This window comes from Triturus cristatus, chromosome 6 (genome assembly GCF_964204655.1).
Source record: "Triturus cristatus chromosome 6, aTriCri1.1, whole genome shotgun sequence".
Lineage (NCBI taxonomy): Eukaryota > Metazoa > Chordata > Amphibia > Caudata > Salamandridae > Triturus > Triturus cristatus.
In genome coordinates this window covers 198,160,345-198,180,452 of record NC_140589.1, presented here as the reverse complement: position 1 = coordinate 198,180,452, position 20,108 = coordinate 198,160,345, and the positions used below count along the sequence as shown (strand labels likewise).

Here is a 20,108-nt window from a genome sequence, read left to right as displayed (position 1 = left end):
TCCCCAGAACGCGCATTGACATTTTTCTGTTCATAAGGAAACTTAAACTCCTCAAAAGTCATTCCTTAAAACAAGGTGTGGCTGTCCCTGCTTTGGAGCTGTCTTCCAGCACCCAGAACCCGATACCTGACCCCTTGATCATATGTGATATAGGTCTTTTGGCTGCTGCTAGAGAGATTGAGCAGGGTAGTAAAGACTGGGATACGGATAGGGATCTTTTGATCAGCATGGGTATCACTGTTGACCACAAAACAAGGAATGACTTTAAGCCCAAATCTAGATTCAATCCTGTGACCCTCCACGATGGAATCAATACGTACCATGAGATGATTCTATCAGACCTTATACAACTTTGGGAGAAACAAAATAACTCGCTTGGTAATAATCTAACAGCTGAACAGAAGGTGGGCCTGCTTTCTCTGCAAACAGCTAATTCCTTTGTCATTAAGCCTTCTGATAAAGGTGGGAATGTTGTATTATGGGATGTCAATAAGTACAAAGCTGAAGCAATACGGCAGCTCAAATTTTCAGGAAGCTATTTGAGATCTAGCCGGGCCGAATACAAGAATACCGTTGTCCAATACCATCAGTTACTAGAGACATGGTTAGGCCAAGGGACTTTGAGGCGCAATGAATTTTTATTCCTGATGACTAAGAAACCAGCTGTCCCAGTATTTTATATGCTCCCTAAGGTGCACAAAGACCTTGCTAATCCACCTGGGCGACCCATCATTGCAGCCAATCAAAGCCTACTAGAAAATTCTTCCATTTATCTAGACTTTTTCCTCTATGATTATGTTTTTAGCTTGCCATCTTACTGTAGGGATACCATGGACTTCCTCTCTAAAATACAGGGCATTCCTTGGAAATCCTCTTATGTGTTAGCCACTATTGATGTGGTATCGCTGTACACTTGTATTGAGCATGATCTAGGGTTAGAAGCGTGTAAATATTTCTTACGTGACAGGCCTATTACATTGTTTGATCACACTGTGTTACTCTTGGACATGCTTCACTTTTGTTTGCACAATAATTGTTTTTTATTTGGGGAAACTTGGTACAAACAATACACAGGTACTGCAATGGGAAGTTGCTTCGCACCTAGTTATGCCTGTATTTTCATGGGATGGTGGGAAGCGGAACATCTTTGGCATCAAGGTAATGAGTGTTACTTAGACAATGTAATCCTGTGGACCCGTTACATTAACGAAATTTTTCTGATATGGGACGGGCCACAGGATTCCCTACAAGACTACATTGCCGGACTTTCCAATAACAGCCTCAATCTCAAGTTTATTAGCAAGATTAACACCACTACCATTGAATTCCTGGATACCCTAGTGGAAGTCTCAGATAACACCATTCACACAAGCCTGTTCAGAAAGGCTACTGCCGGGAACAGCTTACTTCATGCACAGAGTCATCATCCTGAAGGCCTCAAGAAAAGTATCCCTTATGGAGAGCTCCTCAGGGCAAAACGCAATTGTAGTACGCCTCAGGCCCTGTCCAAAGAGCAAACCAACATGGCTGCTCGTTTTCGTACACGGGGCTACTCAAGTAAAACTATTAGAGCAGCCCTTGAGAAAACTTGCTTAAAAAGTAGGGACAGTCTATTGATTCCTAAAATACAAGGGAAGGATAAACAGGAGGTCAGGCTGATCACCACCTTTTCCACTGCATCTCAAGCATTACATAAGATTGTCAGTAAGCACTGGCATTTGGTCAGACAGGACTCAGTGATAGGTAAGTTGGTTAGTCCTAAACCACACATCACTTACCGCAGATGCACATCTCTACAGGACACACTAGTACACAGTTATCTTACGCAGCAAAGTAAGAAAACAGGCACATGGCTTAAAGAACTTCCTGGCTTCCACAAATGTGGCCGTTGTAAGGCCTGTGCAAACAGCCACAATGTGAAAAGTTACCTGTTACCAATTGGTAGAAAGGAGAAAATTCTTTCTTTTATCAACTGCAATACAGAATTTGTTGTTTATGTTATGACCTGCATTTGTGGTTTGCGTTATATTGGCAGTACATTGTTTCCAGTCAAAAAGCGGATTTTGGAGCATCTCCGTGCTATTAGGAATAGGGATCTAACCTACACTATTGCTAAACATTGTGTGTTAGAACATGGTGAGTTTCCTGACATCAGCTCTAAGATTTCGTTTTTTGGAATTGACAGGGTTGCAGTACATCCACGTGGAGGTGACCGAGAACGCCGCCTGCGACGTTTGGAGTCGGAGTATATCATCCGCCTACAGACTAAGGCGCCTGGTGGCCTAAATCGAGAAGAAGACCTTCATGTTCACCTAGGTTGAGGTGATATCATATACCTGAGGTGTACCTACAATTCTGGACACTGTATTGATACACTCCTGCTTCCCTGTTAGGCGTGCTCCCTCCGGGCTTTCCCCTGTTTCTGGCTATGCTGATCTCCATCTGACATTTTGCATCCGCAAATGTTTATTTGATTTTATTTTTCTCCCTATTTAATCCTTACTTACCGCCATTTCGCCCAAGCGGCTGCTTGGTCGGAAGGGGGGGCTCAGTCGCCAAGCCTTGGTTTTTGAATATATTGGGGGTGGGTTCTTTCTTTTCTTGACAGTTACCCAAGCTTTTCCTTAGACATCTTGATGAATACACTATTTGTGTGATTTTGTATTTCTGTAGCTTAAAAGTCCTGTGCAGATACAGGGTAGTTTTGTCTGTTGCCACTTGGCAGTCCCATGTACTCCATTTGTGTACCATCTCTTTATGATGCACATTTGATGGGATGATTATTTTTCCTTTCATGCAATCGACGGACTCTAGCACTAGCTACAAATACTTTTTTCACATCAAGCCTTCACCTATCCAATAATTAATAATTGATCATTTATATTTTATTTTTTATTTTTTCCTATTCAGTATTTATTATTGCGAATAGGGGAGAAATTAGATTGTAGGGAAATTATATTAATTTTATTTTCCTGTTTGCAATTGGTGATAGTCTTTATGTATGGAGAGTCTGTTTTCTGCATGTAATCATGATATTCTTTTTTCCATGTCTATTGAAATAACTGCTTGGTCATGCTGGGTTGTCTTAACAAAATGCCTTTATATGTTGCCAGACAAAGACCGTGAGGTTGAAACGCGTCAGTCATTAAACTGTTCTTTTCCTACAATCCTGAGTGCGACTCCTACCTTCTTTGTCGTGAAGCAAGAGGGTCTTCTTTACATATATATATATATATATATATGGTTTCAGGGACGTTATAGTTAGAAATTAGCATTTAAGAAATTTTAGATATTTAATGAAAAAAAACACAGGTTACAGGAACATTATAGTTAGGCTGACATTTCACTCGTACAAAACAAGAGAAATTCAGCCGTTATAGTTATAGTTAGTTGAGCTAACTATAACTCATGCCCCCGCAATGCACTGCTGATGAAATGACATATTACATCACTCATGACATGGTCAGTGAAATTACTGATGATATCACAGTGTGTTTAAATTAACCCTGGGCGTAGTTCGCGAAGTAGCGCTATGCGTAGCCACGCAAAGTGCACTACACGAGCTACACGTAGAACTTTGCGAACTGCATAGTACCCTGTTCGTTTTCAATAATTGCACAGTGCGGACAAGCATCCGGCACAGTGCAATCATTGAAAACGGCATCTTGCACAGTGCGAGCTGTAGTTTTCTGCCGCTCGAGTAGATTTTTACTCGAGCGGCAGCTTTCTCAATGCGAACTGATAGTTTCTTATCGCGAGCGGTCGCGACCATACGAGACCACTCGCAATGAGAAACCTGACCTCCCCGCGTTGAGAATCTCACCGGGAGGTTTATTTTCCACGCTCGCGATCGGCAACTTGATGTTGCTGATCGCGAACGAGGAAAAAGTCTCGCCGGGATGTCATTTTGCTTGCTCGCGGTCGTCAACTTGACGTTGAGGACCGCGAGCAAGCAAAAAATGACCGCTGCACTACGCTATGCTACGCGTGTTTGCACTGTGCTACGTGCAATTTGCGTAGTGCGAAGTAGCGCAAACTTCACAAACTATGCAAGTGTAGCGTAGTGCTTTGCCCAGGCTTAGTTTAAATGCTAATTTTTCTAACCATAACGTCCCTGAAACCTGTGTTTTTTTCAGTGAATTTCTAAGGTTTTTTATATGTTAATTTCTAACTATAACGTCCCTGAAACTTGTTTTTTTCAGTGACTTTCTAAGGTTGTTTAAATGCTAATTTCTAACTATAATGTCCCTGAAACCTGTGATTTTTTCAGTGAATTTCTAAGGTTTTTTAAATGCTAATTGCTATCTATAACATCCCTAAAACCTATTTTTTTATTGACTAAATATATACATATACAAAAAAGACTTTTCTAATATATTGTAATGTTTTATATAATATGTTTATATAATTTATAACTATATGCAGTACATAGTTTTTTTTAAATATAAAAATGGGCTGTAAGATGCTACCTTGCCATAATACAGGGGAATGATTGGATGAGTGCATGGGTAGTGCCTGAGTGATTGGATGAGTACATGGAGAGTGCCTGGGTAACTGGATAAGTGTGAGTATAGTACCTGAGAGAATGCAGGAGTGTATGTATAGTGCCTGAGTGAATGGTTGTGTGCAAGTATAGTGAATGAGTGATTGGATGAGTACATAGGTAGTACCTAAGTGGATGCAGAAGTAGTGCCAGAGTGATTGGATGAGTGCATGGGTAGTGGCTAAATGCATCAGCAGTGCCTGAGTGAATGGTTGAGTGCAAAGGTAGTGCATGGGTATTGTGTGAGTAATTGAATGAGTGCATGCATAGGGCTTGGGTGATTGGATGAGTGCAAGCATAGTACCTGAGCGCATGCATAAGTTCATGGTTAGTGCCTAAGTGAATGCTTGTGTTGAAGAGCACTGCTTTAGTGATTGGATGAGTGCAAGGGTGTCTGGGTGAGTGAATGAATGCATGCGTAATGCTTGAGAGAATGCATGAGTTCATGGATAGTGCCTGAATAATTCGATGAGTGCATGTGTAGTGGTTTAGTTATTGGATTAGTGCAAGGATAGTGCTTAAATGATTGGATGAGTGCATGGGTAGTGCCTGAATGATTGGATGAGTGTATGGGTGCTGCCTGAGTACTTTGATGAGTGCATGGGAAGTGTCTACATGACTGGATAAGTGCATGGGTAGTACCAGAGAGGATGCAGGAGTGTATGCATAGTGTCTAAGTGAATAGTTGAGTGCAAGGATAGTGCATGATTGATTGGATGAATGCATGGGTGGTACCTACGTGAATGACTGAGTGCAAGAGTAGTGCCTGAGTGATTGGATAAGTGTAATAGTAGAGCCTTTTCTCTGCCAGCTTCACTATTCACCAACTGCTCAGAATGTTGGGCCTAGCCAAATATAAAACAGCAACCCTTCCCATGTCACTGTTGTAAGTCTCATCATGTTTCTGAAGACTTCAATGTGTGTGTCTGTGCCTTTTCCTAGTGACATGATACATAAAAAGAAACCTAGAAATAGTGGAATACCTGTGTTTTAGACCGCATGCTCTCTAGCTTTCTGTAAAAGAAAGTGTATGTATTCCTTTCTGCTCATAATGCAAGGCATGTGGGTATTCAACCGTCTATTTGAGGAATTCTGTGACACCTACATAGGTAAGACATGTATTCCTCCATGACTAAATGATGGAGCAGAACTGAGAAGATTTGTACACCTGTACGAGAAGCTACCAGTTTTTTAAGGTAGGATCTTCAGGTGCACAGCACGTGTCAGAATACATGTACAAGTGGACACATACCTGAGTCATGAGAGCACGCAGACCTTTAAACTTGACAGAGTGCACTACCCATTTCAAGCAGACACCTAAATTTATATGGCCTACTTCAAGTGTACCTTTCAAGAGACTCATACGAAGTAGCCTAATCCCTAATCCCTCTGCCAACATGTCTTGAACCTCACTTTTCTCTGGCAACTTCACTATTCACCTACTGCTCAGAATGTTGGGCCTAGCCAAATATAAAACAGCAACCCTCCCATGTCACTGTTGTAAGACTCACCATGTTTCCAAAGACACACCCACTCACACCACTGTAGAATCTTTTATACACCCACTGCCGCTCCCAGACAACCATACACAAACCTATTCACAAAGCCATACCAGTACTTACATACCCACTCACGGATTCATTGATCTATACACACATCCATTCACTCACCCATACTGCCACTCATAGACCCACTCACTCACTAATATAGCCATTGACATCTCCACTCATACAGGTGCTGACACACTGAGTGAGTCACCCATAAAACTACTCACACACCTAGACACTCACCGATATAGTCAATCATACAGTCACTTCCTCACCCAAACAGTTACACACCCACCCAATTACTTACTCATAGAAATAGGAACATATACTCACTGTGCTATACAGTTACTGACAAAAGCATGCACTTATCTATATAGCTACGTTCACATTCACTCACTCACGCATTCAGTCACTCGTATACCCCGTCAGTCAAGTATACTGCCTTTCACGTACTCAGTTACTCACCCACGCTGACACATGCACTCAATCAACGACACTGCCATGCAGACACTCAATCACTCATATAACTTTTTATACATGCAACAGTACCCCATACAGCCACTGGCTCACCCACTCACTGATCCATACAGGCAGTCACACACATCCTCACCTATAAACACAGACACCCAGACGTAGTCAAACAACCAATCAATCACCCATATAGCCATTCACGTACACACTAACACACTCACACACCCACTTAGACATTAACTGACAGACAGATACCCACATTCATACAACCAGTCACTCACCCATACATTCACTGAGACACCTAATCACTCACTTACACAGTCAGTCACTCACACACAGTCACTCATAAACCCACTGATTTATCAATGCACCTTGGTATATATATTTAACACTCATAAACATTTAAATAACACTCACAGTCCCTGGAACCAGTACTCAGGAATTCCGCTGCGTACAACTTACAGGTGGTACCAGGAGGACTTCTTGGCCCCCAAGGGCCCTCAGGAGGAAAGTGGACTTCATCTCCCAACCAGTAGTGCGCCATGAGGTGCATTTGCAGAGTAGTGGAGAAAGGGGGGCGTGGCCTCCGAAAACCTCTTAGCAATCCCATTGTGTGGGACTTACTGGAGGTAACAGGAGGGGTAGTTGGCTGCCAAGGACATCCTCTGGCGAGTTGCCGGTTCCTCTATTTTTTTTATTTAGGAAAGGGGGCTGTATAGTCCCCCTTCCCTTGGCACTTTTGGCCCGATGGCCCCCCTCCAGAAGCTGATTTCAGCCCAGGGGACCCCATCCCCTGAGGCCCAGCCATTTTTTTCCCAATGTTTTTTAAGTGAAGGGACCCATTTAATTTTTTAAGAAATAATAAGGGAGGGGGCCACGTGGCCCCCCCTCCCAAAGGCCATTTTCAGCCCTGGCAACCCCATTCCCGAGGCTTGGCCATTTTTAATTTTTTTAAGGAGGGGGGCCGCATAGCCCCCATACCACCGGCCGATTTCAGCACCTGGGACCCCATCCCCCAGGGCCAGGCCAATTAAAAAAAAATAGTTAAAAAGGGAGGGGGGCCGAGTAGCTCCCCTTCCGGGCCACTTTTGGTTCTAGGGACCTCATCCCCCGTATCATGGCCACATCGTTGGGGACTGCAGGGGAGACCCAAGGCCCCCGGAGTCACTGCCAGGTCCATGACTCCTGCGGGAGCATGCATTATTTTTGAACAAAGGGAGCTGCTAAAATGCAGCTCCCTTTTCCCAAAAGCAATTCTGGTTTGCTTCATGGAAGCAAGAGCATTATCAATACTCTGGCTTCCATGAAGCGAAGCAGTGTTTACTGTGGTATGGCAGGATCAGTGCTCCGGCCATGCCATAGCAAACTGCAATTTCCTGGGGGTGGGGACCCCATGACATTACTAGAGACATCCCTGTGGGGTGGCAGTCTCCTGGGCCATGGAGGGCCCCTGGAGTGGGGCAGCATGACCCCCTCCCATCATCTGTGTAGCCCCGGGGAGGTGGTGGTCCCCGAGGCCGGGGGGCTGCAACGGACCCCCACATTTCATTAATTGGTGCCCGGGGAATTGGTGGCCCCCAGGGCAGTATGGGGGAAGAGCCCCCCACACTTTACTTTTTATAGATAGCCTGGGGAGGTGGCTGTCCTTGGGGCTGGAGGAGGGGGAGGAGCTCCTCTCACATATTTAAAAAAGCCCTGGTGAGGTGGTGGTCCCCGGGGCTGCTGTTAATCTGGCATTGTCCCCAGGACCTGACCCACCCGGGGGCTTTAAAGAAACAAAGCGCGAGAGACTGCAAATTTTTTTTTTTTTTAATTTTGTTGGGATTCGGGCACCCAGTGCGAATCCCGACGAAAGTTTTTACAAAAATGCTTTTTTTTGGCCTTGGGCAGGCCTAGGTGGGTCAGAGTGTTTGTACCCTCCCCCTTTTCTTGTTTTTTAAAAATTATTTTTCAACTTTTTTTCTTGTGACTCGGGTCAGCCAAGTCACAAGATGGCTGCCAACCCTTCCTGGTTGTTGACAGCCAATCAGACTGCTAGCTCTAGATCGGGAGGGTCCTCTGTGGGTATATTTGAATATATGAGAAATGCTTAAATTTCTCAGAAACTACTGAACAGATTTACACCATTTAACAAAAAGAGTGCTTTCTGAACCAAGAGCTACCTCTTTGCCAAATTTGGTGTAATTCCGTTGAGCAGTTGGGGCTGTAGCTGTGTCCAACGTTTCCTAAGGAAATGAACATGGAGAAAACACGTTTTGGGACACCCACTTTTTCTCAGCCCCCACTTGAAGAATCACCCAAAAGTTTCAACACAGGAGCTGACCTGACCGTCCCATTAGTTTTGAAAATTTCGCAAAGATTCGGCAAACGGAGTAAAAGATATTGGCAAAAGAAAAAACGCTTTTTGAATAGAAATAATGTCCTATCTATAACTACCTACAGGCAACCGCCAGTAGGTAGCATATATATATATATATATATATATATATTTTTTTTAATCAGCTCCAATGGGACATACCAGAGATGGCACTCCATGCGGGGCGGCAAACACATTTATTTAAAGTGCTGGCTTATAGCAGACAACCACGTCTACGCGTTTCAGCTCTCACTGAGCCTTATTCACAACATCCGGACTAGAAACTGGGCACAGACTCCAGTTCCATATGTGCTTGTTTATTTCCAGTACAACATTTCAAAGATACAACTCATCTCGGCCACCCTTGGTCTTGCTCAAGTATAGATACAGTTACTAGGCGCTTCTTTTTGTGTTCTTACCAGACTCCCACGTGCCACAGTGCAAACAACAAACACTGAAAGCAGAATTCACCTGGAGTTTAGAGTTTGTAGAAAACAAACTACAATTATTTGTACTGCGTAGCGATGAATTTTTGTTTTATCCAAACCATCTATATAAGAACATGTAGAAATTCAATAAGTTGATAATGTCATACAAATAACATTGATATAAAATGCATGGATATAAAAATTCATCAAATGCCACATATAAGGCAATATGAATTAGAAACCAGCAAATTGGTAAAACAATGAACAAATAAATAGATGAAGGTAGTTGCGTAAAAATCAGTCCATTCAATAACCTCATATTTAGAACTGGTGGATTGAAAACTGCTACAAAATATAATACATCTTATTGATTATATTTATTTTACCACAAATTATTTCAACCTTACTTAAAATCCTAAATTGTCTCAAATTTTAAGGAAAATGATTGTTATGCAATTATGTGCAAGTAGCAAATATCAATCAATGCTGATTTAAGAGGTTTATATTTTCTTAATACTTCATTATTTACAGTCATGACAAGTTTTCGAACTGGCTGCAAGATAAACCACAAAACATCTATATCAAGTGGTTTCAGCTCTATAAAGCCCCTAGTGTGCTAAGTGGAGTGCATAATTAAAGTGCAAAATTGGATGGCAGTGTATCATTCAAGATTTATGATGTAAAGTGACTAAAGTCTGAACTGGCATATCTCACAAGTAGATATTACGGATTTCTCACTTCGTTGATTTTCACAATAGTATCACTAACCTGTCGCTACAGAAAATCATGTAGCTCCACCACAAGGTTCAACTCATTGGGATTCTGGTGTCTAAATTAAGATCATATTGACCTTCTAGCTGTTTCAAAAGTTATTCCCGGTTGCCTTCCTATTGTAACCAGGGAATTGAATCAATAACATAATATTTTAGACAACTGAGGTTGCTATTGTGAAGCCGACCAACAAGGTAAGTGGGATCAGAATTAGAAATGGTTCTTAGATGTTGCAAAATACGCACAAATGCTTGTAGTTTTGTGCTACCAACATATTTGAGTTTGCAGGTACATTCTAAGATGTAAACTGCATATTCGGTTTTCCATGTTAAAAAACACCCTTAGTTTTATCGGTTTGTCACCAAAATCTGTTGTGTACTGAGACACATTTACACCATAGCAACTTGCTTTACAAGAGCTACATTTTAAAAAATCCTTTTTTGTCGGGATGGCAATTACTAGTTGGAAATATTTCTTGGCTGCTAGTTACTAGGGCATCACTCATGGATGGAACTTTTCTAAATGTGATAGTGTGCTTTTTTGGCAATGCCAGCCCTATAGTAGGATCAATTAGGATGATGAGCCATTGTTTATTAAAAAAAATTCTTAATTTATGTTGTTGATTATTGAACGGGACAATTAATCTAATGCTGTGGTCACAACTCTTATGGTTTTGTCTGATGTCTTTACACTATCTTATCACCTTTGTACTCCCGGAATAGGATTGATTCTCTACTTTCCTTGGTAGCCCGTTTAATGGCACGTGATATAGTTGCCCTAGAGTAGCCAAGTTACAAGAATCTAGCTGCGGTCTCTTCCTGACACTTAGTTAAAGTATTTGGGCCCGATTCACAGAACTAACTTAAGACAAAATTATAAACTTACTACCATTTTGGTATTCACAGAAATTAGGATTTTTCTCAGTTTAGTAGTAGTATAGTTAGGACTCCTAACTTTAGGGCTCCTAAATGCCTTCTGTGAATACCCAAAGTCTTAAAATTAGGATTTTTCTTAATTTAGTAGTAGTAAAGTTAGGAGTCCTAACTTTAGGACTCCTAAATGCCTTCTGTGAATACCAAAAGCCTTAAAATTCGGATTTTTCTCAGTTTATTAGTAGTATAGTTAGGACTCCTAGCTTTAGGAAACCAAAATGCCTTCTGTGAGTACCGAAAGTCTTAAAATTAGGATTGTTCTCAATTTAGTAGTAGTAAAGTTCGTAGTCCTAACTTTAGGACTCCTAAATGCCTTCTGTAAATACCGAAAGCCTTAAAATTAGGATTTTTCTCAGTTTAGTAGTAGTAAAGTTAGGAGTCGTAACTTTAGGACTCCCAAACTGAGAAAAATCCTAATTTTAAGACTTTCGGTATTCACAGAAGGCATTTAGGAGTCCTAAAGTTAGGACTCCTAACTTCTGTGAATACCGAAGTGAGTAATTGTCTTCTGTGAATACCAAAATGAGTAAGTGCCTTCTGTGAATACGAAAATGGTAGTAAGTTTAGGATTTTGTCTTAAGTTAGTTCTGTGAATCGGGCCCTAAGTTTGACTGCCTAATTCTATGCAGTCTCAGCATTTCCCCATAGGGGATGCTGTCTGCTTTCTTTTAAATATCTAGGATGAAAGCTGCGAGCAAGTAAAATTGAATTACCTGCAGTGGTTTTTCAGAATAATTGAGATTCAATGTCATTGTTTTCCACATAGATATGGACATCAATGACATCCATTTCTACAGAACTATTATGGGCAGTAAACTCAAGGTTTACATTGTTAGAATTGTTGTTATCTACAAATCCTTGTGCACTGGCGTTTGTCCCTTTCCATATAGCAAAGACATCGTCGATGTAACAAAGCCAAATTACAACATTATTTTCCCAAGCTTCAACATGTTTAGCAATTAGGACCTGCTCCTTCAACCAGCCAATGTGTAAACATGCATAACCGGGGAAGATAAAGGCCCCAATGGCGACTCCTCTCAATTTTGGAATATCTCATTGTTGAAATGAAAGAAATCATTATACAAGCAGCACGTAATCATAGATAATAGCATACTGCTATGTTTATACAACCGCATTGGTCTGCTTCTCAAATAATATTTCATTGCATTGAGTCCATCTTGTTGGTTAATACTCGTGTATTCAGCAGTAATGTCCAATGTCATCAACAAATAGTCACTAGACCAAGGAATGTCAGATATCCTGCGAAGGAAATCATTTGTATCCTTAATGAACGAAGGGAGGTTAGATACATGATTGTGAAGAAAATAATCATTATACTGAGATGTTTTCTCAAAGGTGCTGTTTCTTGCTGATATGATAGGTCTACCGAGTATAGGCACAGTTTTTTAATGGACCTTGGGAATGAAATATATCACAGGCACTACTGGATGATTATTACGCAAGAATAGAAATGTATCTTTAGTCAGGAGACCTTCATTTTTCCACTTGTCTAAATCCTTACAAAATGAGATGTTGACCTCTCTCATTTGGTGAGTGGTACCTCTTTTGTAGCATTGTTCATTGTTCAGGTGTCTGTAGGCCTCTGCAAGATAGTTCGTTCTGGGCCACAAAACAATATTGCCTCCTTTGTCTGCATTTCTAATAATGACTTAATTCCTTTTTGGTGCTTGTTGATTAAATTATGGTATATTCTATCATGGTCACTCCATGCCCTTTGTAGTTTGTATGAATTATGATTTAGATTTTTGATCTCCTCCGTTATTCTATCATTAAAGATATCAATGGCATCTCTGGGCAAAGTAGGCACAAAAATCGATCTTAGTTTAAATGGAGTCTCAGCAGACCCCGACACAACAAGAGATTGCTGAAGAATTATACCTTGGGTTCATGTTGGAAATGAATGTGTTGATCTGCTGTTGATCTGCTTCTTCGTTCTGCAGAATGACTTGAATATCAGATAGTTGTAGATGATTAGAAGCTGCTGTGTTTTTTGTTTTAGCTATATATATATATATATATATATATATATATATATATATATATATATATATATATATATATATATATATATATATATATATATATATATACAAACACACACATATGAGTGTGTGTTTGTGTGTGTGTTTGCTACCAGCAGTCGCCTGTAGGTAGTTATCGTTAGGACCTAGTTTCCATAGGGAGAGAGTTTATTTTGTTTTGCAAATAAATTTGGTGCACTTGGCCAATTGTCATGAAATTTTCTAAACGTATACTTTGGTTAGTTCAGCTGCTGTGTTAAAAGTTTCAGGTTGATCCGTGAAGCAGGGGCCAAGAAACAACTCAGGTCCCAAAATTCACTTTCTCCATGCATTTTCCCATAGGGATTTTGAACACAATTACGGCCTGAACCGCTAAAAATAATTACACCAAATTTGGCAAAATGCTAGATGTTGGTACAGAAAGTTTTTTTTAATGTAAATACATTCAGTAGTTTTAGAGAGATTGAAAGGGCAAAAAAATACGGATATATAGGGATGCTGATTCCTACAGTGGACTTGCGGATCTGCGTGTCAGAGGCGTTTACAGTCTTCAACTAACACGGGAGCAGAATGATGCTAATTTCCCAATGCCCCCATCGGAACGTTTCCGCGAGAATAGGTATAACTCTCTACGGGCAAGTGTCGACGGGGGAAAGGGGAATTGGACAGAGAAGAGACAGCCCTGGATATCTTCGTCGTTGTAGAGAAACGATTCTGCAACAATTAGCATTTGTTCACTACACAATTCCTTAAGCATTAACTTACTGTATATGAGGTAATGAATTAGCTTGTCTTACCAGGAGGTATTCAGGGCCAAACCTCTCTTCTATTTCTCAGTTGCTTGAGTGTGTAACAACTGACTTGCTCTGGCTCTTGCTAACCCTTTCTTCTTCTTCTTTTCTTACTGGAGTGAAGGTGGTGTCGGGTCTTGGAAATAGAATTAAACAGGTGAGTAACGTGAATTTTCTCTGTCGAGTATAAACTACACTGCTGTGTGTAACTGTTAACTTACTTCATCTTCTAGCCGTGAGCATGTTGTACTTTTTCGTTGAGCTACAGCCTTGGGAATTGATAACCGTAAGCTAGGCGTAAATAGACTTCCTAGTTTTGATAACCTATTTATCTATAATGTCTGAGGTTCTTTTCGCTGTTTAGGTACTATGGTAGATTTACTCGGAAACTCTAAGACTAATGCACTATCTGTCTTGTCCCAACAGGAATTAATCATGAACAGTGCGAGGAGGGTTTCGCGTTGTTCAGGTTTAAACTATGAATACTCCAAGAGAGTCTTAATGAATCCTCTGAGAGAGTCTTATTCCTTCTGCGGAATAAACTCAGAATTGTCACCGGACTCTGAACTACTCTTTGTCACTCATGACTAGAATTCGGACTTCCTACTTGTCAGGAATAGGTTCTACATACTATTCAAGTTACTACGAGATACACTAACCTGAGTATGTAAGGTGACCGTCGAAGGATAGCACGACAAAATTCCTCGACGCGACCTACCCTAGCTTCCACGACGGTGAGGTACGTGTTGCTTCGATAATTTCTCTGGTGAAGTGCGCTCGAGAACGTTGGCAGGCGCGCCTCACCTGCTGCGTTAGAATTCAGTAAAGACTAGAACGCCGACCCATGAATGCGTCAGCGGCCATATTGGAAATCCAGCGGCGCCAACAAATACGCCAACTGAGAGCCCCATAAATTCCATTACTCGGTTTAACCGAGGAGATGATATTCACAGTGGTGGGTTCCGAATTACGCGGAGGAAACCTCCCGTGAACCCTGACAGTACCCCCTCTCAACAGGGTTTCCTCCAAGCGAGGTTTATTAGGATACTTGGCATGAAAGGCCTGGATCAAATGTGGCGCGTGGACATCCGAGCATTTCTCCCAGGATCGCTCTTCAGGTCCAAAACCTTTCCAATCAATGAGATAAAAAAGGTGATTGCGACTCCATTTTGAGTCCAAAATTCTCTTTACTTCATATTCAGGGTCTCCCTCAACAATAATGGGAGCAGGGGGAGATGTTTGACGTAAAGTGGATTGCACCTTTTTTAGTAGGGAAACATGAAAAACCGGGTGAATTTTAGTAGTAGCTGGCAATGTCAAATGATAGGTGACAGAATTTATGATTTTTTCAATAGGGAAAGGACCCATAAAACGTGGTTGGAATTTACGGGTGCCCTTCAGGCGTAAATTCTTTGTAGACAACCAAACGAGGTCTCCTACATTAAGGATGGGCGTAGGTCGTCTTTTCCGATCAGCACCACGTTTATAAGACGCCTTAGCAGCGGCCAAATTTTGTGTAGCCGATTGGTGGATGTTGACTAGGCGTTGGGCAAAATCCTGAACTACAGGGACTTCGATGTTAGACAAATGAATATGTGCATTAGGATGCCTGCCAGAAGTTATGAAAAAGGGGGAGTACCCAGTGGAAACATTTTGAGCATTATTGTGAGCAAATTCAGCAGACCACAAGTAATCAGGCCAATCTGCTTCCTCATCAAGCAAATAAAGCCGTAGGTATTGTTCTAACTCTTGGTTTGTGCGTTCAGTTTGTCCATCCGTTTCTGGATGGAAACTAGTGGAATAGCGGTGGTCGATACCTAACCCTTTTATGTAAGCTTTCCAGAATCGAGATAGGAATTGGGACCCCCTGTCAGTGATTAACACCTTAGGAATGCCATGAAGGCGAATGACATGTTGGTTAAAGAACTGTGATAATTGTAGTGATGTTGGTGTGCCTTTAATAGGTACAAAATGTGTCATTTTACTAAAAGTGTCCACACAGACTAGGATAGTGTCAAAACCATGAGAGGATGGGAGATCGACAATTAAGTCTAAAGATACTGTGTGCCAGGGATATGGGGGAGTTGGTAAAGGTTGTAAAAGGCCTTTTGGTGCTTGCCTGTCCGATTTTCCCCGAGTGCAAATCTCACATCCCAAAACATATTGCCGAATGTCACTTGTCATGTGTGGCCACCAGAAACTTCGTTTAACTAATTCATCTGTCTTGTGGACACCTTTATGACCTGCTAGAGGGTGATCGTGACATTCACGTAAGGCTTTAGTTTGAAGGTCTGTGGTGGGTAGGAATAGTGCTTGTCCGTGATAGGGTAATCCATTCTGGACAGTTCGTAGAGGGTCTTCAGCGGCCCAGTCGTGGATAAGAGCAGTGGTCATGTGTTCTCGAATTTGATCTTCAAAAGGTTCCAAGGAAATGGTTCCAATGATTCTGTCAGCCGGAATTATTTGCTGATTTTCGACCTTGATACTCTGATGGTCAGTATCCAATCTGGACAAGGCGTCCGCCTTCCCATTTTGGGAACCAGGCCTGTATGTGATGACGAAGTCAAATTCCGCAAAATAGAGGGACCATCGAAGCTGGCGTGGTATAAGAGTTCTTGCAGAACGTAAAAACTTCAGATTTCTGTGGTCAGTGAATATCGTCACCGTATGCTTAGCACCCATGAGGTAATGCCTCCATTCTTTAAAAGCATCCTTAATGGCTAAAAGCTCCTTCTCTGTGATGGTGTAGTTGCATTCCGCTGGGCTGAGTTTACGAGAACGATACGCCACAGGGTGCAGCTGGCCGGTGTTTTTGTGCCTTTGAGATAAAATGCCTCCTATAGCAAAGTCGGAGGCATCAGTCTCTAGATAAAATGGCTCTGTGGGGTCAGCATGTAGAAGAATAGGTGCCGAAGTGAAACTTTTCTTTAATAAGGTGAATGCTTGCTCAGCTTCCTCTGACCAATTAAAAGGAACTCCTTTTCTCAATAATCTGGTTAAAGGTAGAATCTTTTGAGAAAAACCATGGATAAATCTTCTATAGAAGTTAGCAAAGCCTATAAAACTCTGGACTTCCTTGATGGTGGTTGGAGATTGCCAGTCCGCAACTGCCTTTACCTTGTGTTCATCCATGGTGATTCCAGAAGGTGACAACACGAATCCCAGGAACTCTACTGTGGTGGTGTTAAACAAACATTTTTCTAGCTTCACATATAAGGAATTTTCTCTGAGACGTTGTAAAACAGCTCGGACCTGTCCGTGATGTTCCTCTTCAGACTTAGAATAAATCAGGATGTCATCTATGTATACTATCACACATAGATCAATGAAGTCCTTCAGAACATCGTTTATGAAGTACTGAAATGCCGCTGGCGCATTGCATAGGCCGTACGGCATCACCTGATATTCGTAAAGACCGTATTTAGTCCTGAAGGCTGTTTTCCATTCGTCACCGTCTCGCACTCTGATTAGGTGATAAGCTCCCCGAAGATCAAGTCGGGTGTAAATCTTGGCTTCTTTAACTTGGTCAATCAACACAGAGATCAGAGGCAAAGGATAACGATTCTTTGTTGTTATTCTATTGATTGCTCGAAAGTCTATACAGGTTCGAAGGTCCCCTCCTTTCTTGGGCACAAAGAAGAGAGTGGAGGATACTGGTGACTGGGAAGGTCTAATGAAACCGTTATCCAGATTTTTCGTTAAGTATTCCTTTAGATGAAGATTCTCCTTTTCAGTGAGGGCGTAAACTCGGCTGCATGGTAAATTCGCCCCCGGTTCCAGGTCTATCTTGCAGTCATAAGACCGATGTGGAGGTAATCTTTCTGCTTCAGCTTCGTCAAAAACATCCTTGAAATCCTGAAGGTTTTTTGGAATTTCAGTAGTTTGAATTACGCATACTGTCTGTCCATTGTCACAAAGTTGCGCAGCCACACTTTTTTCAGCTAGTGTGTCTGGTTCAGAGAAACAATGTTGGGCACAATATTTTCAATCTAAGGCTATGGTTCTGGCCTCCCAATCAATTGACGGATTGTGTTCTGTGAGCCATGGAATTCCTAAAATGAATTGAAATTGAGGAGCATCTATTAGATCAAACTGCATTAGTTCTTGATGACCCTCCTTGGTAATTATCTGTACAGATTCAGTGTGGCTGGTTATTGGTCCTGAAGTTAAGTCTGACCCATCAACTGCCTTAACCTTTTCGCTCTTCTCCTTTTTGATTGCCAGTAAACCTATCTGAACTGCAAATTTTTGATCGCAAAAATTACCAGTTGCCCCGGAGTCTATCATGATTGCGATTTCCTGCAAGATCACTGTTCGAAATTTCAAAGTAACAGCTAAGGTCAGGTGAGGTGTGGAGACTTGCTGGGTGTTCGCCAGTTGATGAAACACTGGAGTTGTGTCTTTACTTGCATCCACCAGTCCAACTCCGCCTACTGGTGGTGCTGAGAGTTTTCCTTCTCCTTGTTTTGTAACTTAGGTCTCTTCAGACAGGCCTTAACAAAGTGACCACTTCCTCCACAGTACATACAAAGCTTGTTCTGACGTCTTTTTTCTTTTTCTTCCTGCGACAATGGGCCTCTAATGGCACCTATCTGCATAGGTTCCTCTCGAGTGGTTTGCTCAACAGTTCGTGTTGATTCTGACTTGATTCGATCAAACCGAGGGACACTTGATCTAAAATCCCTTCTTCTTTCTCCCTTTCTTTCATTTAGGCGATAATCAATCTCTAACACCAGGTCTATTAAGGCTGAGATTTCAGAGGGTCGATTTGGAACCTGAGACAGGGCATCTTTTAGTTCATCCTTCAATCCCCTGTAAAACACTGCTGCTCTTTTATTCATTGGCCAATTTGTCTCCACTACCAACTTATTAAATTGAGCCAAATAAGCTACCAACTCTCTATTACCCTGACGAAGCTCTAGCAATTCATTATCCGTGGCCTGTGAAGCTTTCCTCCTATCGAATATACGAAGAAATTCTTTCTTAAAATCTTCAAGATTGTAAAGGATTGGATCATCTTGTGTTACTAAGGGCATCGACCAGGAGGCAGCATCCCCACTAAGATAAGATAAAATGAACGCTACCCGAGATTGAGCATCAGGGAAAATCGCAGGACGGCACATAAAATGTAGGGAGCATTGAGTCAGAAAAATCTGGGCCTTTTGGGTGTCTCCATTAAATCGCTCCGGAGGAGCAAGGGGAATTACTGGGGACAAGGAGTGCACCACCTGAGTGGTACCCAAGGGTACAGAGCTTGAACTTATGTTTTGTCCTAGAGTTTCAAAGGCTGTGGATTTTACATTTGTTCCAGAAATGGTCTCCCTTCCCTTGATAACCAGTATCTCCTGTCTTAAGATTTGATTCTCCTCTCTAACAGCTCCTAGATCCCTTTGTATATTTCCAAGTATTTCACTCAAATTTTTTAGATCTAACCCTTCCGCCATTCTGCTCAGGTGCTGATGACAACGTGGGCACTTCACTCTGTCAGAGGCGTTTACAGTCTTCAACTAACACGGGAGCAGAATGATGCTAATTTCCCAATGCCCCCATCGGAACGTTTCCGCGAGAATAGGTATAACTCTCTACGGGCAAGTGTCGACGGGGGAAAGGGGAATTGGACAGAGAAGAGACAGCCCTGGATATCTTCGTCGTTGTAGAGAAACGATTCTGCAACAATTAGCATTTGTTCACTACACAATTCCTTAAGCATTAACTTACTGTATATGAGGTAATGAATTAGCTTGTCTTACCAGGAGGTATTCAGGGCCAAACCTCTCTTCTATTTCCCAGTTGCTTGAGTGTGTAACAACTGACTTGCTCTGGCTCTTGCTAACCCTTTCTTCTTCTTCTTTTCTTACTGGAGTGAAGGTGGTGTCGGGTCTTGGAAATAGAATTAAACAGGTGAGTAACGTGAATTTTCTCTGTCGAGTATAAACTACACTGCTGTGTGTAACTGTTAACTTACTTCATCTTCTAGCCGTGAGCATGTTGTACTTTTTCGTTGAGCTACAGCATTGGGAATTGATAACCGTAAGCTAGGCGTAAATAGACTTCCTAGTTTTGATAACCTATTTATCTATAATGTCTGAGGTTCTTTTCGCTGTTTAGGTACTATGGTAGATTTACTCGGAAACTCTAAGACTAATGCACTATCTGTCTTGTCCCAACAGGAATTAAACATGAACAGTGCGAGGAGGGTTTCGCGTTGTTCAGGTTTAAACTATGAA

The 20,108-nt window shown here is 41.7% G+C and overlaps 1 protein-coding gene across 4 annotated transcripts in view; it reads left to right on the top strand.

Moving 5' to 3' along the window:
* Window positions 1–20,108, top strand: part of LOC146816633 (cytochrome P450 2K4-like) — a 481,215-nt gene that overhangs the window by 177,840 nt on the left and 283,267 nt on the right. For 2 of the 4 annotated variants that reach the window (XM_085610513.1, XM_085610512.1), the window contains exon 2: window positions 2,186–2,341. The exons of the other annotated variants lie outside the window; for them this stretch is intronic. The gene's annotated coding sequence lies outside the window, so the exon portion shown is untranslated. The remainder of the gene's footprint in view (window positions 1–2,185; window positions 2,342–20,108) is intronic. 4 annotated transcript variants of the gene reach the window in all.